General features: G+C 46.4%; 1 long non-coding RNA gene across 1 annotated transcript; it reads right to left on the reverse strand.

The window, feature by feature from the left end:
- Nucleotides 1–7,479: 7,479 nt before the first annotated feature.
- LOC139748945 (uncharacterized) lies at nt 7,480–14,165 on the reverse strand. Its single transcript, XR_011712847.1, has 3 exons — nt 14,063–14,165; nt 8,216–8,402; nt 7,480–8,086 (listed from the first exon to the last, which is right to left on the reverse strand). It is a non-coding gene; the product is annotated as an uncharacterized lncRNA (long non-coding RNA).
- Nucleotides 14,166–25,885: the final 11,720 nt, after the last annotated feature.

The raw sequence follows: 25,885 nt of genomic DNA on the forward strand, positions 1-25,885 counted from the left end.
GTAGTGGTTGTAGTGCAAAGTAGCAGCTGTAGGGCAGAATAGTAGCTGTAGGGCAGAGTAGTAGCTGTAGGGCAGAGTAGTAGCTGTAGGGCAGAGTAGTAGCTGTAGGGCAGAGTAGTAGTTGTAGTACAGAGTGATAGCTGTAGGGTAGAGTGAATAGTGAAATGGTCAAGCTCAAATATTTGTAGTTCCGAGTAAGGGCAGTGCAGCCGTCTGAGCCGGTGATGGAAGTGGGATGTATGAGGAAGACACGATTTACTGCTCTATGTCACTAGACAATATATGCCATAAGAGAATAGAAGACTGCTGCGAATATTGAAAGGGGTAGGAGAGGCGCCACGCGACTACCAACAATATTCCCAATTGCAATAGAGTTTGAATAGGTATCGTTTAAAGAATTGCCAGCTTGCCAACTAACATCGTTGGATGAACCCTCCACTGATGATGACCACCTGGTGCATGCAGTGGAGCCCTCCACTGATGATGACCACCTGGTGCATGCAGTGGAGCCCTCCACTGATGATGACCACCTGGTGCATGCAGTGGAACCCTCCACTGATGATGACCACCTGGTGCATGCAGTGGAGCCCTCCACTGATGATGACCACCTGGTGCATGCAGTGGAACCCTCCACTGATGATGACCACCTGGTGCATGCAGTGGAGCCCTCCACTGATGATGACCACCTGGTGCATGAAGTGGAACCCTCCACTGATGATGACCACCTGGTGCATGCAGTGGAACCCTCCACTGATAACCACCTGGTGCATGCAGTGGAGCCCTCCACTGATGATGACCACCTGGTGCATGCAGTGGAGCCCTCCACTGATGATGACCACCTGGTGCATGAAGTGGAACCCTCCACTGATGATGACCACCTGGTGCATGCAGTGGAACCCTCCACTGATAATGACCACCTGGTGCATGCAGTGGAACCCTCCACTGATAACCACCTGGTGCATGCAGTGGAACCCTCCACTGATGATGACCACCTGGTGCATGCAGTAGAACCCTCCACTGATTATGACCACCTGGTGCATGGAGTGGAACCCTCCACTGATGATGACCACCTGGTGCATGCAGTGGAACCCTCCACTGATTATGACCACCTGGTGCATGCAGTGGAACCCTCCACTGATGATGACCACCTGGTGCATGCAGTAGAACCCTCCACTGATGATGACCACCTTGTGCATGCAGTGGAACCCTCCACTGATGACCACCTGGTGCATGCGGTGGAAGCCTCCACTAATTATGACCACCTGGTGCATGCAGTGGAACCCTCCACTGATGATGACCATCTGGTGCATGTAGTGGAGCCCTCCACTGATGATGACCACCTGGTGCATGCGGTGGAACCCTCCACTGATGATGACCACCTGATGCATGCAGTGGAACACTCCACTGATGATGACCATCTGGTGCATGCAGTAGAACCTTCCACTGATGATGGCCACCTGGTGCATGCAGTGGAACCCTCCACTGATGATGACCATCTGGTGCATGCAGTGGAACCCTCCACTGATGATGACCACCTGGTGCATCCAGTGGAACCCTCCACTGATGATGACCACCTGGTGCATGCAGTGGAACCCTCCACTGATGATGACCACCTGGTGCATGCAGTAGAACCCTCCACTGATTATGATCACCTGGTGCATGGAGTGGAACCCTCCACTGATGATGGCCACCTTGTGCATGCAGTGGAACCCTCCACTAATGTGGACCACCTGGTGCATGCAGTGGAGCCCTCCACTGATGATGACCATCTGGTGCATGCAGTGGAACCCTCCACAGATGATGACCAATTGGTGCATGCAGTAGAACCCTCCACTGATGATGACCACCTAGTGCATGCAGTGGAACCCTTCACTGATGATGGCCACCTGGTGCATGCAGTGGAACCCTCCACTGATGATGGCCACCTGGTGCATGCACTGGAACCCTCCACTGATGATGACCACCTGGTGCATGCGGTGGAACCCTCCACTGATGATGTCCACCTGGTGCATGCGGTGGAACCCTCCACTGATGATGACCACCTGGTGCATGAAGTGGAACCCTCCACTGATGATGGCCACCTGGTGCATGCAGTGGAACCCTCCACTGATGATGACCACCTGGTGCATGCAGTGGAACCCTCCACTGATGATGACCACCTGGTGTATGCAGTGGAACCCTCCACTGATGATGACCACCTGGTGCATGCAGTGGAACCCTCCACCGATGATGACCACCTGGTGCATGCAGTAGAACCCTCCACTGATTAGGACCACCTGGTGCATGCAGTAGAACCCTCCACTGATGATGGCCACCTGGTGCATGCAGTGGAACCCTCCACTGATGATGGCCACCTGGTGCATGGAGTGGAACCTTCCACTGATGATGACCACCTGGCGCATGCAGTAGAACCCTCCACTGATGATGACCACCTGGTGCATGCAGTGGAGCCCTCCACTGATGATGACCACCTGGTGCATGCAGTGAAGCCCTCCACTGATGATGGCCACCAGGTGCATGCAGTGGAACCCTCCACTGATGGTGACCACCTGGCGCATGCAGTGGAACCCTCCACTGATGATGACCACCTGGTGCATGCAGTAGAACCCTCCACTGATGATGACCACCTGGTGCATGCAGTGGAACCCTCCACTGATGATGACCACCTGGCGCATGGAGTGGAACCCTCCACTGATGATGACCACCTGGTGCATGCGGTGGAACCCTCCACTGATGATGGCCACCTGGTGCATGCAGTTGAACCCTCCACTGATGATGACCACCTGGTGCATGCAGTGGAACCCTCCACTGATGATGACCGCCTGGTGCATGTAGTGGAACCCTCCACTGATGATGACCACCTGGTGCATGCAGTGGAACCCTCCAATGACGATGACCACCTGGCGCATGCAGTGGAACCCTCCAATGACCACTGGTGATGCAGACCCTCACTGATGAGACCACTGGTGCATTGCAGTGGACCCTCACTGATGATGACCACCTGGTGCATGCAGTGGAACCCTCCACTGATGATGACCACCTGGTGCATGCAGTGGAACCCTCCACTGATGATGACCACCTGGTGCATGCAGTGGAACCCTCCACTGATGATGACCACTGGTGCATGCAGTGGAACCCTCCCACTGATGATGACCACCTGGTGCATGCAGTGGAACCCTCCACTGATGATGACCACCTGGTGCATGCAGTGGAACCCTCCACTGATGATGACCACCTGGTGCATGCAGTGGAACCCTCCACTGATGATGACCACCTGGTGCATGCAGTGGAACCCTCCACTGATGATGACCACCTGGTGCATGCAGTGAACCCTCCACTGATGATGACCACCTGGTGCATGCGTGGAAACCCTCACTGATGATGACCACCTGGTGCATGCAGTGGAACCCTCCACTGATGATGACCACCTGGTGCATGCAGTGGAACCCTCCACTGATGATGACCACCTGGTGCATGCAGTGGAGCCCTCCACTGATGATGACCACCTGGTGCATGCAGTGGAACCCTCCACTGATGATGGCCACCTGGTGCATGCAGTGGAACCCTCCACTGATGATGACCACCTGGTGCATGCAGTGGAACCCTCCACTGATGATGACCACCTGGTGCATGCAGTGGAACCCTCCACTGATGATGACCACCTGGTGCATGCAGTGGAACCCTCCACTGATGATGGCCACCTGGTGCATGCAGTGGAACCTCCACTGATGATGACCACCTGGTGCATGCAGTGGAACCCTCCACTGATGATGACCACCTGGTGCATGCAGTGGAACCCTCCACTGATGATGACCACCTGGTGCATGCAGTGGAACCCTCCACTGATGATGACCACCTGGTGTATGCAGTGGAACCCTTCACTGATGATGACCACCTGGCGCATGGAGTGGAACCCTCCACTGATGATGACCACCTGGTGGATGGAGTGGAACCCTCCACTGATGATGACCACCTGGTGCATGCACTGGAACCCTCCACTGATGATGACCACCTGGTGCATGCAGTAGAACCCTCCACTGATGATGACCACCTGGTGCATGCAGTGGAACCCTCCACTGATGATGACCACCTGGTGCATGCAGTGGAACCCTCCACTGATGATGACCACCTGATGCATGCACTGGAACCCTCCACTGATGATGACCACCTGGTGCATGCACTGGAACCCTCCACTGATGATGACCACCTGGTGCATGGAGTGGAACCCTCCACTGATGATGACCACCTGGTGCATGGAGTGGAACCCTCCACTGATGATGACCACCTGGTGCATGCAGTGGAAGCTTCCACTAATGATGACCACCTGGTGCATGGAGTGGAACCCTCCACTGATGATGACCACCTGGTGCATGCAGTGGAACCCTCCACTGATGATGACCACCTGGTGCATGCAGTGGAACCCTCCACTGATGATGACCACTTGGTGCATTGCAGTGGAACCCTCCACTGATAATGACCACCTGGTGCATGGAGTGGAACCCTCCACTGATGATGACCACCTGGTGCATGCATTGGAGACCTCCACTGATGATGACCACCTGGTGCATGCAGTGGAGCCCTCCACTGATGATGACCAACTGGTGCATGGAGTGGAACCCTCCACTGATGATGACCACCTGGTGCATGCAGTGGAACCCTCCACTGATGATGACCACCTGGTGCATGCAGTGGAAGCCTCCACTGATGATAACCACCTGGTGCATGGAGTGGAACCCTCCACTGATGATGACCACCTGGTGCATGCAGTGGAGCCCTCCACTGATGATGACCACCTGGTGCATGCGGTGGAACCCTCCACTGATGATGACCACCTGGTGCATGCAGTGGAACCCTCCACTGATGATGACCACCTGATGCATGCAGTGGAACCCTCCACTGATGATGACCACCTGGTGCATGCACTGGAACCCTCCACTGATGATGACCACCTGATGCATGCAGTGGAACCCTCCACTGATGATGACCACCTGGTGCATGCAGTGGAAGGTTCCACTAATGATGACCACCTGGTGCATGCAGTGGAACCCTCCACTGATGATGACCACCTGGTGCATGCAGTGGAACCCTCCACTGATGATGACCACCTGGTGCATGGAGTGGAACCCTCCACTGATGATGAACACCTGGTGCATGCAGTGGAACCCTCCACTGATAATGACCATCTGGTGCATGGAGTGGAAGCCTCCACTGATGATGACCACCTGGTGCATGCAGTGGAACCCTCCACTGATGATGACCACCTGGTGCATGCAGTGGAGCCCTCCACTGATGATGACCACCTGGTGCATGCAGTGGAACCCTCCACTGATGATGACCACCTGGTGCATTGCAGTGGAACCCTCCACTGATAATGACCACCTGGTGCATGGAGTGGAACCCTCCACTGATGATGACCACCTGGTGCATGCATTGGAAGCCTCCACTGATGATGACCACCTGGTGCATGCAGTGGAGCCCTCCACTGATGATGACCAACTGGTGCATGGAGTGGAACCCTCCACTGATGATGACCACCTGGTGCATGCAGTGGAACCCTCCACTGTTGATGACCACCTGGTGCATGCAGTGGAAGCCTCCACTGATGATAACCACCTGGTGCATGGAGTGGAACACTCCACTGATGATGACCACCTGGTGCATGCAGTGGAGCCCTCCACTGATGATGACCACCTGGTGCATGCGGTGGAACCCTCCACTGATGATGACCACCTGGTGCATGCAGTGGAACCCTCCACTGATGATGACCACCTGATGCATGCAGTGGAACCCTCCACTGATGATGACCACCTGGTGCATGCACTGGAACCCTCCACTGATGATGACCACCTGGTGCATGCACTGGAACCCTCCACTGATGATGACCACCTGGTGCATGCAGTGGAAGGTTCCACTAATGATGACCACCTGGTGCATGCAGTGGAACCCTCCACTGATGATGACCACCTGGTGCATGCAGTGGAACCCTCCACTGATGATGACCACCTGGTGCATGGAGTGGAACCCTCCACTGATGATGAACACCTGGTCATGCAGTGGAACCCTCCACTGATAATGACCATCTGGTGCATGGAGTGGAAGCCTCCACTGATGATGACCACCTGGTGCATGCATTGGAAGCCTCCACTGATGATGACCACCTGGTGCATGCAGTGGAACCCTCCACTGATGATGACCACCTGGTGCATGCAGTGGAATCATTAGTTTTACGTACTTCAAATCCTGTATATACAAAGTCTTTCCTGACACAATAGCATCTTTAATTCTGTAATACCACTACCAGAGGAAAATATTACTGCCATTTCTCTTTGGTTCAAGAAATGTTGATTTAGAGGAAAAGCAAACTTGATGCAGGAAGGAGTAGGCCAAGGGCAACATTGCCAAGATGAACCTCCTACATACAGGGCCGTCGTGCCAGCAGACGTCTGATCAGATTTCTTTACATCTTCGTTGTTTTATAGCAGTGGCACCGGCCCATGCCTGCCCATGGCAGTCCACTCTGACCCAGTCACTCAGCGAGGCATCACTGGTAATTTGTTCTGGTTTTACGTAATCATTCAGACAAACGACCATATTATGCTAATAAATTTTTTGAGAGATTGGTTATGTAATTCATCTAGTCATAGTGTTAATTATACTTTTCACTGAAACATGTGTAAGGTTTTAAGATTTCAACAGAAGCAAGTTCAGTAGGAGACTCTGACAACTTAGCATGTTTTTCCTCACTTACTTTCTTAGTAGCGAGTCCAGCCACACTCCTCCTCAGCACGGCTCTGAACCTGCCTGGCATGGAGGAGACGTGGTTGTGCACCAGGTCAGGCTCACTCCTGAACACTTCCCACTCATGACTACTGTGAGACCAAATGTTTTTAGTGGGGTTCATATCGCACCCCTTGCTAGGCCACTCGAACAATTGCAGGTTCTCTCTACCAGCAAACCATTGCTGAACAGCCCGGGCAGTGTGGTTAGGGTAGCGGTCGTGAAGAAAGTGGGTGGTGCTGGCGGGGACTAGGAAGTTCCGCTGCTGGAGTGAGGGGAGGAACATATCCTGCAAAAATCAATACATTTTGCAGCAGTAAACTTGCCCTCAGTCCTGGTTAGGTCTGCCATACCATGCAGGGAGATCCATCCTCACACGTTCACTGTCACATGACCACTCAGCGCCTCCTCGTACATGTTCGTATCTACACAGAAATACAGATGGTGTAATGGTTGCACATCTTGTTTCACAGCACTGTTTCAAGATCTTATGAAGTGGCTACGGTTAGTTAACTTTAAAGAAAACTTTTCTTATAGGAAATATTTTCCTTTTCAATTAACCTGACTTTAATTCGTTTACTATAAAGGACTTTGACCATATACATCTCAATCTTTATACATACTACCGTTTCACACCTGCAGAATGACATGAACGAAAATAAAAGATCAAATGAATGAAAAGCATCATATTCACTCTCCTGCTCCATCATTAGTTCACATTGTGTCTTGATAATGAAACAGACCAGACTCATCTTTATGATGGTTAAGGATAGTACAACAACTATACATACTATTTGTAGTAAGAAGTTTGTTTGTGTTCATGCATTCTCGTATCATATAAATCATATCTATGTTTACCTGGTATTATCGAGTCTCCACAAGTGTGTTATGCCCTGGTTGTTGCTGGTATTATCGAGTCTCCACAAGTGTATTATGCCCTGGTTGTTGCTGGTAAAAGACTTCTCATCACTGGTGAGCACGGCACCAGTAATCCTCATCCTCTGCTACATCCTGGCGAGGTCAGGCGAGGCGGCCAGCGTGGTGTGTGGTGGGTGAGACGGGCGCTCCTTCACACCAGGAACCCTGAGGTGAACTCCCTCTCCGTGTAAACACCGCCGGATAGTCCCCGCTGACACTGGCAGGGTCAGGTCCTCGCCGATCCTGCCTGCGTTACTGAGGAGGTCGTCCTGCACTGGCAGGTGCAGGTCCTCGTGGATCCTGACTGCGTTACTGAGGAGGTCGTCCTGCACTGCACGTCGTATGGCCCCGTCTTCCTGGCGGGTGGTCCGCCGTGGCCGTGGTCTACTCACTAATAAAATCAAAATCATTGTAACTCATAACCTATAACTCATGATCACATATAGGAGATAATAGCTTTACTGCTGACTAGAATTATAACACTATAAGATCACCAGTTTGCTCGTTCCTTCTGATCTACCTTGCCACAGTGGAGGGGGAGGTGCACATGCGGTGGGCCATGATGACCTGAATGGAAAGACCAGTCCCGCCATGATATGGTTGTGCTTGATTAGCTGGTCTTGTGGTCCACAACTGTGTTGCTGGTGTTGCTGTGGTGAGCACGAGAGAAGCAGTGTTGTTGTTTGTTGGGTTTTACGGCCATCGACCTATGAGGAAGGTCATTAGGTCTGTAACACTAAATGTATGACTGAAGTCACCATTCCTAAATATCTATTCTAAGAAATAAATAAATTGAAACTATTTATATATAGATGACTATAATTCTGATACAATAATAAAGATTTTAAAAATAAATGATGGAGAGATTTTGTGGGTATTGAGCCGACGTGGCTACAAGTACCACCCAGTCGGCACAATGTCCACGGTTGTATTTTACTCAAGACTGCGACGAGAAGATACGACACACTAGTGATGATTCTCCACCACGTCATGCACATAGAATACATAATACATAATACATAATTCGTAGGTTCGCCGGCTCAACCCCCCGGCGTAGCTGCCCCCGGGGGATAACTACCATCCCCCTGCCCCCACCCCCACACCCCAAGGCCGACCGCCTAATGAATGGACATGTTCACCCACCACCATGCGACCAGCCCAAGTAGGAGGAGCCGCACACCAAGCCGACCCCGCCACAGTGGAGAATCCACGAACCACCTTACATCATCTTGATTAATTCTGTTTCTCTGAGGAAGATCATCAATTTGTCAATAGTACTCGGGTTATCCACGAGGACATTAATGATGTTGAAGGAAATGTTTTTCTTGTTGTAGAGACATAATAGTTTTCTTCTATGTTGTTGAAATCTATTGCATCGTAGTGGTAAATGTTCTATTGTGGAGAGTTCCTCGCACTTTGGCATCCTGGTGGAAAATTTTTGTTTCCGTATGGCTGCAGGTGAGTGGTGTGAGGCGGGCCAGCACGATCTCTTCTCTTCTGTTCTTGCTGTACAAGGTCGGCCAGTCCGCCACTTCTTGCTTGTATTTACTATTGATTGTCAGGCCGGTCCACTGACTCTGCCACAGAAGATGGATTGATCTCTTCCCCAAGGAAAGGCAGGACCCCAGCTCCCGAGGGTTGGGAACGACTTCCTCCAGTTCTGAGGTCGACCTAGCCAAGCTGTCTGCCTGCTTATTGCCGTATATATTGCAATGACCCGCCAGGCACCCTGATCAAGATGATATCTTTTTCACATGAATTAAGTCTATTAATAATATTGCCCTGTAATTCATAGGACTCTGTATATTCAGAGCCTATTGCTTTAAGAGCGGAAAGAGAATCAGAAAAAATTATCGCTTTATTGCGATTTGAATTAATCATATAGTCTATGGCTTGATCAATGGCAAACAATTCAGCGCAAAATACAGGTATGTGGTTCGGCCAGTAGTATCTGAGTGCACACTCCATCGACCATACACTTGCACCCTCACATTCATCCGTCGTGGAGCCATCAGTGTAGAAGTAAACATATGTGATGGATGAAGACCTGACGAAAACGCTGGTGTACCTCGCCCTCCGATGTGTGTGCTTTTGTGGCTGTTAGCCAGCTCGTCTTGATGATGATTTTGGAACCCTCCCAGGGAGGCAAGGAATTCTCAACCAGCGAGTCCACATCATTCACTTTAATGCCGGAGTTCTCACTGAGGATGTGTATTGTGACGGCCAGGGGCCTGACGCCTCTGTTGACGAGCTGTGAACATCCCTGAATGAGGCGACAGGCAGTTGTATTGTTCCTCCTGACCATTAGAATACCGCTTTGCCACGACAGGATCTCACGTCTTAGTCGGAGACGAGGTACATGGACCTCAACTTCCAATCGTGGAACTCTGGTACAGGTTACGACTCCAAGACACATTCGCAAACATTTTAATCTGTACCACATCCAACCTCCTCAGGGTATACTCGCTCGCCGAAGCATACACTTGAGAGCCATAGTCTAGCTTAAATCTAATCAGGGACTTATGAATCATTAATAAAGATTTTCTGTCGGCTCCTCAGAAGAAACTCGCAAGATATTTAAGAATACCTAATCTTTTACTGTAATTTGTTACTAAATAATGAACATGACTTTTCAAATTAAGTCTTATCAAAATTTAAGCCAAGGAATTTTACTGTATTTCGAAACAGGATCGAGTTGTTCTCTAACGTTAAAAGCAAATTCGGGATATTAATTTTTCGGGTGAAGACAACCGTGATAATTTTGTTGGGTGAGAACTTAAATCCCCATTGTAGCGCTCAGCGAGGAACGGACTCAAGCGTAACTTGAACCCGCTCAGCCGAAAACTGTGCACCAGGCGGGGATGTGCCATAGCGCACAATCATCAGCATAAAGCGAGTATCTAAGATCTCGCGGGACGGAAGCTGGAGACAGAATATCATTAATCATAATATTTGATAATGTTGGGCTAAGAACGCTGCCTTGCGGCAACCCATTCTCTTAGACAAATGTGTCCGAAGTGACACCGAGTGCTGCAAGTTTCACAGCAAAAGCTCTGTTGTTTAGAAAGTTTTTAATAAATATGGGTAAATAACCTCTTAAACCAAAAGCATAAAAGTTTGCTTAAGATTCCGTTTCGCCATGTCATGTCGAAGGCTTTTTCTAAATCTAAAAATACGGCAACCAAAAAACGCATTTTACTGATTGACTCTAGGATAGAATGTTGTAGGTGTATTAAATGATCCAATGTGCCTCTGTTACGACGGAAAGCTGACTGTTGATCATTTAATAAACCCTTTGATTCTAACAAAAAGTAGCCTTCTGTTAACCATTCTCTCCATGACCTTATAAATGCAGCTCGTGAGCGCAATAGGTCGAAACGAATTGGTATTCGTAAGGCGTCCGGAGACTTCTGGGATGTGGATGATGTGCGCAAAGTGTCATGAGTCTGGAAACGTTCGAGACGTGCAAATCTCATTGTACAATGCTAACAACTTAGCCAGGTCAGGTTGGCCTGACTAAGATGCTGGATCATCCCGTAAGTTACCCTGCTGGGTCCCGGGCTGGAACCTTTACAGGATCTCGGGGCAAGAAGCAGTTCTTTCATGGTGAACATTTGGTTGTAATCAAAAGTATTTTCTGTGGCAAAGTCTGGTAACTGCAGTTCGGCCTGTCGCTTGTGGTGTAGGAAGCGCGGGTCGTAATTGGCCGAGCTGCTTGTTTCTGAGAATCTCCTGGCGAGTGTGTTGGCCATGTACACCGGGTCGTCGAGGATTCGATCTTGGTGGAGGATTTGAGGAGGAAGTGGCGGCTTGTATTTTCTCGTTATCTTATTCATTGTGGACCAGATCTGACCTGCTGGTGTGTCCTTGTTCACGGTAGAGACAAAGCCGAGCCAGGAGTCTCGTTTGTCTTGTTTGCTCGTTCTTCTTGCTTGAGCCTCGCACGTTTGTATGTAATAAAGTTATCATCTGAAGGCTCGTTGTCGAAAATTCTGTATCTCCTATTGCGTTCACGCAGGGTATAGCGGCAATCTGGCCTCCACCAAGGAATTTTATGTGTTGTAGAAATTGTAGAAACCTAAGGGATGGAATTACCAGCAGCCTTAAGTATGGTGTTTGTAACGTTGAGGGCTTTTGTATCCGTGTCATCACCGGATTTATCCAGGACGGCCAACCTTGCAAATGACACCCAGTCTTCTTTCTTATAATGGAATTTAGGCGGAGACGAGACGAGTTGGTAATAATGTGGCGTGAGTAACAAGACAAATCGGGAAATTGCCACTTCCCAGGAGTCGTCATAACAGTACCCCAGGTGATATCGTTATGTATATCTGGCGATGACAGAGATAGATCCAGTGATGGAATATTGCCAGTTCGGTCATGTACGCGAGTTCCACCACGTCGTTCAGAAGAGCGAGGTTGGCATTGATCATAAAATTAACTATTTGTTCTCCCCTGGCGTCTGCCCGGATACTTCCCCCCTGATAATGATGAGCATTAAAGTCTCCTAAAACTACTTTACGGCGAGTTCATTGATTAGCAAATTTAACTCAACATTATCAGTTGCATTAGAACTGTAGCAATATATTGCACAGATGGCCAGGTATGTGTTATCAAATTTTACATTACATGCGACAGCGTCTAGAGTAGAATTCAGCCACTTGTGTGTGAGGTAAACTTTGGTGTACATAGATAGCTAGCCCATGATTCTGTCTCTTCTATAAGAGTGATAGCTATCTAAAACACAACCATCTTCAACTGTGTCGTTTAGAATGGTCTCCTGTAGACATATCACGGCTGGCCTACACAGTGCAAGCAAAAGTTGTAATTGTACTTGCTTATGCCTACGGCCTCTACAATTCCACTGGATGATGTTGAACGTGTTAGTTTAAGAGTTATTTAACCGACCAGTTTTCTTAGCCCGTTTATGTCGGGACTTTGGCGGGAACATGATCGGTCCCTGGAAGTGGACTGTCTGGCTTCCATCAATTCTATGTCCTCCAACGAAGATGACCTGTGAACCAGACTTCCTTGGTGGACGTACTGGAACGATGACGTGCGACGTAGTTTTCACAAGTTTAAAGATACGTCAGTTTTGTTCTCTGTGTTATCTTTCTGGTGGCGAGAGGATGTGGTGTTGACATGGGACTTGTTGTGGGCTTTGGTTGGAGAATTAGGTGTAGGGTTAGATGGAGCTGGGTTCCTGGCAGTGGCGGTCGGCGTGTCACAAGGAGTTTGCGTCGAGATTGTATGCATAACCGGCTTACATTTCAGAGCCGACGTGTAGGATTCATTAGGTTTAGGAGTCTCACGAGTCTCCTTAACCTTCCTCCTAGCCTCGCCATATGAAATGTTGTTCTGAGTCTTAGTTGTGCACACTTCTTTCTCAAACTGGAACCGGGGACAGGCCCGGTCCCAGCTTGGGTGGTTGCCATCACAGTTGACACACAACATTCTGCGAGTCGTACAATCCTCCGCTGTATGACCCTTCCCAGCACACGTCCCGCATCTTGCAGAAAGTGTGCAAGACTTTAAAGGGTGACCAAATTTCCGGCAATTAAAACAACGTAGGGGATTCGGAATGTGGGGACGAACTTGACAACGCATGTAACCAATCGAGATATTATCCGGTAAACGAGATTTTCCGAATGTTAGCGTTATCAGGGGAGTTCTACGCCGTTCGCCATTGATAAATCTAGTGATGAACCTGGCAGCGATAACGTCCTCGTTTGCCAGTTCCTTCACAATGTCGTCCTCTGACATATTCATGACATCAGTGCAGTAGATGACTCCCCTGCATGAAGGCATGGAAATTGGTATCGAGACCACAACATCATGAGTATGGAACTTGGTCAACTTTAGCAGTTCCGCCAACTGATTCGTCGATTTGACTTTGATCAGGAAGTCACCACTAGCCAGTTTCCTGAGCGTTTCAACAAAACCAGACCATCCATCAATGACCTTCCTGATTAGCAAGGGATTGAGGGAGGCGAGGGTCGTTGCTCTGGTCACTTGGCCCAAAACGAAATCCGCATTTTTACTTTTAGCAGAAGGTCCGTCACCCCCCCCCCCCCCCACCCCTACCCCACCCCGGATGACTTATCTACGTCCATCCTATAGGGGTCTATCCCCCAAAATCTGAGCCGGCAAACCACCCCAAATAATGGAAGAAAAAAACTGGCTACCCTCCCCCCCCCAAAAAAAAAAAAAAATCAGGCAATTGTTTTATACCAAAGAAGGCTTGAGAGCGTAGCCGGCCACACAAGTGTCAGGCGGAGTTCTCCTGTGGACACACGCCAATGAAATATCTATCCTGCACAAAACAACCTTATAAAAACATGTTGATGAACAATAACTTTAAACAAACCTTCGAAACAAAGCGAGGGTAGCGACAAGGCAGGGAGGAATAGCTACAACCTAAGATAACAGCAACACCCTCGGACAGGTTAGTAGCTGGTGCGAGGCTGGAGAGCGAGGCAGTGTTCCACCTCAAGCAGTGAAGGTATGACAACACCTCAGGTTGTATGTGATTGGCTACTTACAAGTGATGTAATTGGCTGGTTTCACGCGTTGTTTTCGCTCAGTTCTATTCTTAGAATTTTCATTCATTTCCAAACTAGAATTACCCCCAGCGTGCCACCACCAGTGTGTGTGTACCGTACAACGGTGGACATCATCAACCATCAAGACAGAATTTGCACGGCGAAGATGTCATCATTGTGATATTTCAACATATGAAGAGTACAGGCATTCCCGATACCATAGATTTGCTACGTCCTTGAATACTGCTGATGTAATAACGTGTAGGAGCTGCTACATGACATTATACATTCGTTCATTACTATTACTATGCATACAATGTGGCAGATTTGATCATTATTTCTTTAAGTTTAACGACAACACTGTAGCCTGGACCTGCTCGTTAAGTGGCCTGAAGGAGGAAATTACATTGCGTCATGACTTCACCGTAAAATCACTGCCGTGTTTACATGTGATTATGTCACTGCCATGTTTACATGTGATTATGTCACAGGCAGTGCCAGTATGGCTGGACGACCTCTCATTATGATGGACTTTATGCTGTCCTGAATATCATCTTAACTGATCCTATCTTATTGACGTGCACCAAGCACACAGGCAATAAGATCCCTAGAATTTAGTTAATCAATCACTCAGTCATCAAGTATTGAGCCTGTCACAGCAGGACAATGTACTGTATGTATTCCCAGGTTACACATTTGGTTAGTTTTCTTATCGTTGCTAATATTAAACAGCTGAACTTTGATCCTGACCGTGTTCATCCTAACCATTAATTCTTAATTGTGATTGTAAGGAAAGATCAGGACAGAATAAGGAGAACTATAATTGTCAACTGATATGTTCGTTCTACAAATCTTAGCTAAGTTTAGAAGAGTATAATACGTGTCACTAACATTGTTCTCTGTTTCTTTCCTCACAAATTACGCTTCTCATTTGTTTATAAAGATAACAGCATTGTGTAATCATAATGTATGAATCACAACTGGATCTCTCTCCCAGAATTTTTCCACCATAGCTCGTCTTCCTCAGCCTTCTTCCCCTCCGTTTGCAACGCTAATTGTATTGATCAGAACTGTGGGCAACTGTACATATGTACGTATGTATATGTCTATGTATGTGCATGTGTATATGTACGTATATGTACGTGTATGGGCGTTTATGTATATGTGTGTACGAGTGGATGGGCCGTTCTTCGTCTGTTCGCCTGGCGCTACCTCGCTGACACGGGAAACGGCGATCAAGGTAGCATTAGAAAAAGACGAAAAAATGGCAGCATTCACTCACATCCATTCTCCAGCTGTCGTGAGAAATGCACGAAAGACCTTTCCACAGTTTCCTCCGGTTGCTTCATATGCCTAAGTTCGGTACACTGACAGCAGCCACCTGACGACCGTTGTATACCTAACGCCTTTCACCCTACGGAACATTCAGGACCCAACCACCAAAAATATTTTTCACGCCATGCCTCCATCTCCAAATTTCTTTCCTGCTTCTCCTCGTTTCCTCCACTTGTGACACATGTATCTTCTTTGTTAACCTCTCCTCTCCCATTCCCTCCATATGTCCAAACTATTTCAGCTCACCCTCTTCTGCCCTTTCGCTCACATCCTTTTTATTACCACACTTTTCTCTAACCCTTTTATCATTTACTCGTTAAAACCACCTCATGTCAAATATTGTCTTCAAATACTTTATTTTCAACACTACCACCCTCCACCATACATTCTCATTACCAGCCCATGACTCACATCCATACAACATCATTGGGACGGCTTTACCTTCAAACATATCCATTTTCGCCCTTCCACATATTCCTCAGTACTCCCAGAACTTCGCCCACTCACCGACGTCATGACTCACTTCCCCTTCCACAGCTCCATACATTACCATGTCCATTGCCTGGTATTTTTAAAATGCCACTTACTTCAAACTTTCTCCATTCAGAATCACGCCTCATCTAACCTGTCCCTCAACAATGCTAAAACTGATAACCTTGCACTGAATCACATTCACTCTTAACTTTCTCCTCTCACACACTCCTCCAAACTCAGAACCCAACTGGTGCAGTTTTTCATTTGAATCTGTCACCAAAGCGGTGTCAGCAGCAAATAGCAACTGACTCATTTCCCAAGGTCCCCTCATCCACTACATACTATTTACTTGCCCCTCTCCCCAAAACTCTTAAGATATACCTCACACACACCGCCCCACCTTTAAGCAAATTAAACGCACCCCTGCAGCAGATCCATCTCCACAACTCAACCTCTTCTCCACCTACTTTCACGCACGGTTCGGTTTCTTGATAAGAACTTCTCACTACTTCTAGCAGCTTACGTCCCACACAATATATCCTGAAGACCTTCCACAAAGCATCTCTATCAACTCTATCATATGCCTTCTCCAGATCAATAAATGCTACATATAAATCCATCTGTTTCTCTAAGTATTTCTCACACAGTTTCTTCAAAGCAAACAACTGATCAACACATCATCTACCACTTCTGAAACCACACTGCTCTTCCCCAATCTGATGCTCTGTACATGCCTTCACCCTCTCAATCACTACCCTACCATGCAGCTTACGAGGTATACTCAACAAACTTATACCTTTGTAGTTTGAACACTCATCTTTATCCCACTTATACAGTTGCAATGTACATACCTTCCGCCGGTAATCAGACATCCCATCATGGTCCATACACAAACTGAAAATCCTAATTAACCAATCAACAACTCACCCACCACTTTTCATAATGAATTCAACTGCAATACCAACCACTCCATCCCCCTAGCCACATTTCATCTTATACAAGGCTTTCACCACCTCTCCTCTCTTCACCAAACCATTCTCCATGACTCTTTCACTTGTATATACCATCAGACCCCAATACCCTATATCTGCCACCCTATCATCAAACAAATCCACTAATCATTCCAAGTACTCACTCTGTTTCCTTTTTGCCTCATCACTACCTGTTACCACTTCTCCATTTACCCTTCACCGATGTTCCTATTTGTTGTCTTGAGTCAAGAAGTAGAATTACAGAATTGTCAAAGGAGAGAGGAAAGTTGTGAGGAATTTTCGATAGAGAGATGTGTAGAAACTGGGTCTTGGAGGCAGTAAACCTTACCAGATTTCGTCTCGCCCACTGAGATATCCTGTCCAAGTCTGAGTTTACTGAGGAAGTTATGTCGAGTCGAGATGCAGATCGAGTCAGTGAAGAAGGAGCAGAACTGAAGGATGTGGAGGAATGCAGCTTGAGTCGTCAGCGTATGAGTATATTGGGTTATCAGAGGAGGAAAAAAAATCGTTGATAAAAAGGAGAAAACGTGTAGGTGACAAGACAGAACCTTGAGGGGCACCGCTGTTAATGGAGAAAAGAGGCAGAGGCTGCCTCTTTCTCCATAAACCACCACAGAGAGAGACGGGAGCTTAGAGATACCATATCCTGTCAAAAGCCTTAGATATGTCAACGACAACTAAACATGACTCCCCAAAATCATTCAGGGATGGTAACTAGACATTAGTAAGATACGAAGCAATATGACCAGTGGATTTCACCTTACGGAAGCCATACCGGTGATCGGAGAGAAGACTGTGAGATTCAAGGTGTTTGAGGATATGGGAATTAAGGAGGGATTTAAAGACTTTGGAAATGGTAGATGTCAAAGCATCAGGACGATAGTTAGAAGGGTCGGAACGGCCACCCTTCGTAGGGATGAGATGTACCAACGCATGATTCCAAGATGGAAATGTTCTGACTTCCTAAATAATTACGAAACAGAGGAACAGGCGTAGGTGCAAGTTCCGAGGCACACACTTTCAGTACACGGGAATGGATGCCATCAGGACCATAAGCCTTGCTTGTGCCAGGAGAAAGAAGCGCTCTTCGGACAGTCCGAAAAGAGATTACGGGAAGAGGCATAGGATTAGTAAGAGAAGCACCATAGGCTGAATGAATGTTAGAGTCCTCCAAGGTAGAGTTAGAGAGAAACGCGAGCCAAAGAGAGTTGCTCTGTCAATGGGAGAGACAGCTATAGTACCGTCAGGTCGGAAGTGAAAGAAAGGCGGAGCGACAGAAGTTGACCATGGCAAATACTTCTCACGCACGCGCCACCACTGCTTCCCTTAATACCTTCCTTCCTCAACCTCTCCCCTAGCTTTGTTTACTCTCACGTCTTATACACCTAGTCTGTCCTGGTATCTCTTCACAAAATTCTCTTTTTCAACGTCGCTTAACTCCATCGCCTCCTTCTCAGTCAAATCGTTTCCTCCTTTACCGAAAACCTACCCATATCTTACCCTGGCCTCACCAGGTAATGGTCAGACATCCCACCAGCTGCCTCTCATAACTCATTCACATCTAAGAATCTACTTTTAGCTTATCTGTCGGTCACTTTTGATGCAATAATGTCCGCTGATCATCTCTCCTGCTCAAGATTGACAAAGAGGATACATGTGTCAGAGGTGGAGGGAACGAGAAGTGGGAGACCAAATTGGAGGTGCAAGGATAGAGTGAAAAAGATTTTGAGCGATCGGGGCTTGAACATGCAGGAGGGTGAAAGGCGTGCAAGGAATAGAGTGAATTAGAACGTTGTGGTATACCGCAGTCGACGTGCTGTCAATGGATTGAACCAGGGCATGTGAAGCGTCTGGGGCAAACCATAGAAAGATTTGTGGGGCCTGGATGTGGAAAGGGAGCTGTAGTTTCGGTGCATTACACATGACAGCTTGAGACTGAGTGTGAACGAATGTGGCCTTTGTTGTCTTTTCCTAGCGCTACCTTGCACGTGCGCGGGGAGAGGGGGTGCCATTTCATGTGTGGCGGGGTATATGTATATGTCTTTGTGTGTATATGTATGTATACGGTGAAATGTATAGGTATGTATATGTGCGTGTGTGGGCGTTTATGTATATACATGTGTATCAATAACATGGGTTGGGCCATTTTTTCGTCTGTTTTCTTGCGCTACCTCGCTAACGTGGAGACAGTGCCAAAGTATAATGAATAGATAAATAAATTGATAAAGGAATAAATGAATATTTATATATATATATATATATATATATATATATATATATATATATATATATATATATATATATATATATATATATATATATATATATATATATATATATATATATATATACAGAGAGAGAGAGAGAGAGAGAGAGAGAGAGAGAGAGAGAGAGAGAGAGAGAGAGAGAGAGAGAGAGAGAGAGAATTTAAACGCACAAAGAGATCTCAAAAATCTTGAGTCACGCACCGACATCAAGAGGTTTGGTAAGACCAGTTTAAACAGATTCTGCCACTTTGTGAAGAACCATGAATATTATGCCTGGCGAAAGCCATGATCAATAACCAACGTCATGTATTCACTTACGCATACCAATGTTTCTCGCCTCCATATCACGCATGCTCAAGTTACACACGGTATAGACAAGACTCTACGACTCGTCGCAAATGAAAGAGATTTGTCACATCGGAAACACCGTAGAACAGCACGAGTGATTAAAGATTGAACCAGTGTGATCATAACTGAGGAAAGCAGCTCACAAATTATGTCTGAGTCTTGAAGACAGACTTGGTTCTCTCGAAGCCTCACAGCACTCAAGGAGGATCAAGTCATCCAACCATGTATGTATCTTAATTCAGTTATTACACTTTGTCGCTGTTTCCCGCGTTAGCGAGGTAGCGCAAGGAAACAGACGAAAAAATGGCTAAACCCACCCACATACATGTATATGCATAAACGTCCACACAGGAACATATACATACCTATACATCTCAACGTATACATACATGTACACATACAGACATATACATATATACACATGTACATAATTCATACTGTCTGCCCTTATTCATTCCTGTCGCCACCTCGCCACACATGACATAACAACCCCCCCCCCCCCCCGCATGTGCGCGAGGTAGCGCCAGGAAAAGACAACAAGGGCCACATTCCTTCACACTCAGTTTCTAGCTGTCATGTATAATGCACCGAAACCACAGCTCCTTTTCCATATCCAGGCCCCACAGAACTTTCCATGGTTTACCCCAGACGCTTCACTTGCCCTGGTTCAATCCATTGACAGCACGTCCACCCCGGTATACCACATCGATCCAATTCACTCTAGTCCTTGCACGCCTTTCACCCTCCTGCATGTTCAGGTCCCGATCACTCAAAATCTTTTTCACCGCGTCTTTCCACCTCCAACTTGGTCTCCCACTTCTCCTCATTCCCTCCACCTCTGACACATATATCCTCTTGGTCAATCTTTCCTCACTCATTCTCTTCATGTGACCAAACCATATCAAAACACCCTCTTCTGCTCTCTCAACCACACTCTTTTTATTACCACACATTTCTCTTACCCTTTCATTACTTACTTGATCAAACCACCTCACACCACATATTGTCCTCAAACATCTCATTTCCAGTATATCCACCCTCCTCCGCACAACCCTATCTATAGCCCACGCCTCGCAACCATATAACATTGTTGGAACCAATATTCCTTCAAACATACCCATTTTTGCTTTCCGAGATAATGTTCTCGACTTCCACACATTCTTCAAAGCTCCAAGAACTTTCGCCCCCTCACCCACCCTATGATTCACTTCCGCTTCCATGGTTCCATCCGCTGCCAGATCCACTCCCAGATATCTAAAAGGCTTCACTTCCTCCAGTGTTTCTCCATTTGAACTTACCTCCCAGTTAACTTGCCCCTCAACCCTACTGTACCTAATAACCTTGCTCATATTCACATTTACTCTCAGCTTTCTTCTTTCACACACTTTACCAAACTCAGTCACCAGCTTCTGCAGTTTCTCACCCGAATCAGCCACCAGCGATGTATCATCAGCGAACAACAACTGACACACTTCTCAAGCTCTCTCATCCACAACAGACTGCATACTTGCCCCTCTTTCCAAAACTCTTGCATTCACCTCCCTAACAATCCCATCCATTAACAAATTAAACAACCATGGAGACATCACACACCCCTGCCGCAAATCAACATTCACTTAGAACCAATCACTTTCCTCTCTTCCTACACGTACACATGCCTTACATCCTCGATAAAAACTTTTCACTGCTTCTAACAACATACTTCCCACACCATATATTCTTAATGCCTTCCACAGAGCATCTGTATCAACTCTATCATATGCCTTCTCCAGAGCCATAAATGCTACATACAAATCCATTTGCTTTTCTAAGTATTTCTCACATACATTTTTTCAAAGCAAACACCTGATCTACACATCCTCTACCACTTCTTAAACCACACTGCTCTTCCCCAATCTGATGCTCTGTACATGCCTTCACCCTCTCAATCAATACCCTCTCATATAATTTCCCAGGAATACTCAACAAACTTAAATCTCTGTAATTTGAGCACTCACTCTTATCCCCTTTGCCTTCGTACGATGGCACTCTGCAAGCATTCCGCCAGTTCTCAGGCACCTCACCATGAGTCATACATGCATTAAATAACCTTACCAACCAGTCAACAATACAGTCACCCCCTTTTTTAATAAATTCCACTGCAATACCATCCAAACAAGCCACCTTGCCGGCTTTCATCTTCCGCAAAGTTTTTACTACCTCTTCTCTGTTTACCAAATCATTCTTCCTAACCCTCTCACTTTGCACACCGCCTCGACCAAAACACCCTATATCTGCCACTATATCATCAAACACATTCATCAAACCTTCAAAATACTCACTCCATCTCCTCATATCACCACTACTTGTTATCACCTCCCCATTAGCCCCCTTCACTGATGTTCTCATTTGTTCCCTTGTCTTACGCACTTTATTTACCTCCTTCCAAAACATCTTTTTATTCACCCTAAAATTTAATGATACTCTCTCACCCCAACTCTCATTTGCCCTCTTTTTCACCTTTTGCACCTTTCTCTTGACTTCCTGCCTCTTTCTTTTATAAATCTCCCACTCATTTGCATTATTTCCCTGCAAAAATTGTCCAAATGCCTCTCTCTTCTCTTTCACTAATAATCTTACTTCTTCATCCCACCACTCACTACCCTTTCTAATCTGCCCACCTCCCACGCTTCTCATGCCACAAGCATCTTTTGCACAAGCCATCACTGCTTCCCTAAATACATCCCATTCCTCTCTCACTCCCCTTACGTCCTTTATTCTCACCTTTTTCCATTCTGTACACAGTCTATTCTGGTACTTCCTCACACAAGTCTCTTTCCCAAGCTCACTTACTCTCACCACTCTCTTCACCCCCAACACTCTCTCTTCTTTTCTGAAAACCTCTACAAATCTTCACCTTCGCCTCCACAAGATAATGATCAGACATCCCTCCAGTTGCACCTCTCAGCACATCAACATCCAAAAGTCTCTCTTTCGTGGGCCTATCAAATAACACGTAATCCAATAACGCTCTCTGGCCATCTCTCCTACTTACATACGTATACTTATGTATATCTCTCTTTTTAAAAAGATATTTCCAATCATCAGTCCTTTTTCAGCACATAAATCAACAATCTCTTCACCATTTCCATTTACAACACTGAACACCCCATGTACACCAATTATTCCCTCAACTGCCACATTACTCACCTTTGCATTCAAATCACCCATCACTATAACCCAGTCTCGTGCCTCAAAACTATTAACACACTCACTAGGCTGCTCCCAAAACACTTGCCTCTCATGATCTTTCTTCTCATGCCCAGGTGCATATGCACCAATAATCACCCATCTCTCTCCATCCACTTTCAGTTTTACCCATATCACTCTAGAGTTTACTTTCTTACACTCTATCACATACTCCCACCACTACTGTTTCAGGAGTAGTGCTACTCCTTCCCTTGCTCTTGTCCTCACTAACCCCTGACTTTACTTCCAAAAGATTCCCAAACCACTCTTCCCCTTTACCCTTGAGCTTCGTTTCAGTCAGAGCCAAAACATCTAGGTTCCTTTCCTCAAGCATACTACCTATCTCTCCTTTTTCCTCATCTTGGTTACATTCACACACATTTAGACACCCCAGTCTGAGCCTTCGAGGAGGATGAGCACTCCTCGCGTGACTCCTTCTTCTGTTTCTCCGTTTAGAAAGTTAAAATACAAGGAGGAGAGGGTTTCTAGCCACCCCCTCCCGTCCCCTTTAGTCGCCTTCTACGACACGTGAGGAATGCGTGGGAAGTATTCTTTCTCCCGATCCCCAGGGATACAACGATGTATACAGTGAAAAATGTTTAGCTTACCTGTATGATATCCTTATCTCAAACCAAAAACTTTGATATAACCATATACATAACACCAGTCTACTAGAAGTATATCACTAAGGCACCAAAAACACACCTTAGAAAATTCCCTAAATACACAAGAGAGAGCAAACATCATACGTACATGTGAACACACCCCAGTCCTCTCCTCCGTTTGAAACTATTCCTTCTTGCTCTACCTCTTCTTCCCCTCCTCGAACCAACCATTTACAAAATCAATGAAAGGCGAGTGAACGAAGAAGCCATAACTTACATTAACTTGGAATGCTGCTCAGCTAAGTTATAATACAGGATACATTCAGGATGTAGCAACAGCGATGTGATGATGCACTGTCTGTTATTATAGTTTTTGTTTTGATGGTTGATGTCGTCCTCCAGATACAACTACCGCAGTATATCCTTACTTATAGGACGTTTTCTATCACTACGTTTTCTTTCTTAGAGTATTTGGCAGTAACGACTGTAATGTAGATATATTGTGTTTATATTACCAAAATATGTGAAGTAGTAAAGAGATCAATCAGCTGATATTGCTGCTTATCATAAGAATCATTAGAAATCTTAAATATTTCCTCCAATATACATGATATATGCTCAAATGTCAAAATCATTTCACATTATGTTTAATTTTTGTAGCGTTTGCTGTCTATCTATCTATCTATCTATCTATCTACCTACCTATATATATATATATATATATATATATATATATATATATATATATATATATATATATATATATATATATATATATATATATATAAATGAATTCTAGGGAGAATAAAAGATGTTTTGGAAGGAGGTAAATAAAGTGTGTAAGACAAGAGAGCAAATGGGAACATCGGTGAGGGGGGCAAGTGGGGACGTAATAACAATTAGTGATGATGTGAGAAGGTGATGGATTGAGTATCATGAAAGTTTGTTGAATGTGTTAGATGATAGAGCGGCAGATATAGGTGTTTTGGTCGAGGTGGCGTGCGAAGTGAGAGGGTCAGGGAGAATGGTTTCGTGAACAGAGAAGAGGTAGTGAAAGCTTTGCCGAAGATGAAAGCCAGTAAGGCGGCTTGTTTGGATGGTATTGCACGTGGAATTTATTAAAAAATGGGTTGTCTGTGTTGGTGACTGGTTGGTGAGGATATTCAATGTATGTATGGCTCATGGTAAGGTGCCTGAGGATTGGTGGAATGCATGCATAGTGCCATTGTACGAGGGCAAAGGGGATCAAGGTGAATGTTCAAATTACAGAGGTATAAGTTTGTTGAGTATTCCTGGGAATTTATATGGAAGGGTATTGATTGAGAGGGTGAAGGCATGTACAGAGCATCAGATTGGGGAAGAGCAGTGTGGTTTCAGAAGTGGTAGAGGATGTGTGGATCAGGTGTTTGCTTTGAAGAATGTGAGAAATACTTTGAAAGACAGATGAATTTGTATGTAGCATTTATGGATCTGGAGAAGGCATATGATAGGGTTGGTTGAGATGCTTTGTGGAGGGTATTAAGAGTATATGGTGTGGGAGGTAAGTTGCTAGAAGCAGTGAAAAGTTTTTATCAAGGATGTAAGGCATGTGTACGGGTCACAGGGTGTGGGAGGGGGCGAAAGTTCTGGGAACGTTGAAGAAACTGTGGAAGGCGAGAACGTTATCTCGGAAAGCAAAAATGGGTATGTTTCAAGGAATAGTGGTTCCAACAATGTTATATGGATGCAAGGTGTGGGCTATGGATAGAGTTGTGCGGAGGAGGGTGGATGTGCTGGAAATGAGATGTTTGAGGTCAATATGTGGTGTGAGGCGGTTTGATCGAGTAAGTAATGAAAGGGTAAAAGCAGAAGAGGGTGTGTTGAAATGGTTTGGTCACATGGAGAGAATGAGTGAGGAAAGATTGACCAAGAGGATATATGTGTCAGAGGTGGAGGGAAGGAGGAGAGGTGGGAGACCAAACTGGAGGCGGAAGGATGAGTGAAAAAGATTTTGAGCGATATGGGCCTGAACATACAAGAGAGTGAGATGCGTGCAGGGAATAGAGTGAATTGGAACGATGTGGTATACCGGGGTCGACGTGCTGTCAATGGATTGAACCAGGGCATGTGAAGCATCTGGGGTAAACCATGGAAAGGTCTTTGGGGCCTGGATGTGGAAAGGGAGCTGTGGTTTCGGTGCATTATACTTGACAACTCGAGACTGAGCGTGCAACCACGTCGCACGTCGTGGTTCCGGTGGTTCCGATGAGGAGGAACAAAGTTAGCAAATCCTCTTCGGGGGAATCGTTGAACTGGCTGGACGTTGAGGAATACCCCACTTCAACGCGCTGATCACTTTCCCCTAGGGACTCGCCCAGGTCACAAAAAAAAAAAAGGCTCATAAAGCTGGCTGGTTGAAT

This window comes from Panulirus ornatus, chromosome 6 (genome assembly GCF_036320965.1).
Source record: "Panulirus ornatus isolate Po-2019 chromosome 6, ASM3632096v1, whole genome shotgun sequence".
NCBI classification, from domain to species: domain Eukaryota; kingdom Metazoa; phylum Arthropoda; class Malacostraca; order Decapoda; family Palinuridae; genus Panulirus; species Panulirus ornatus.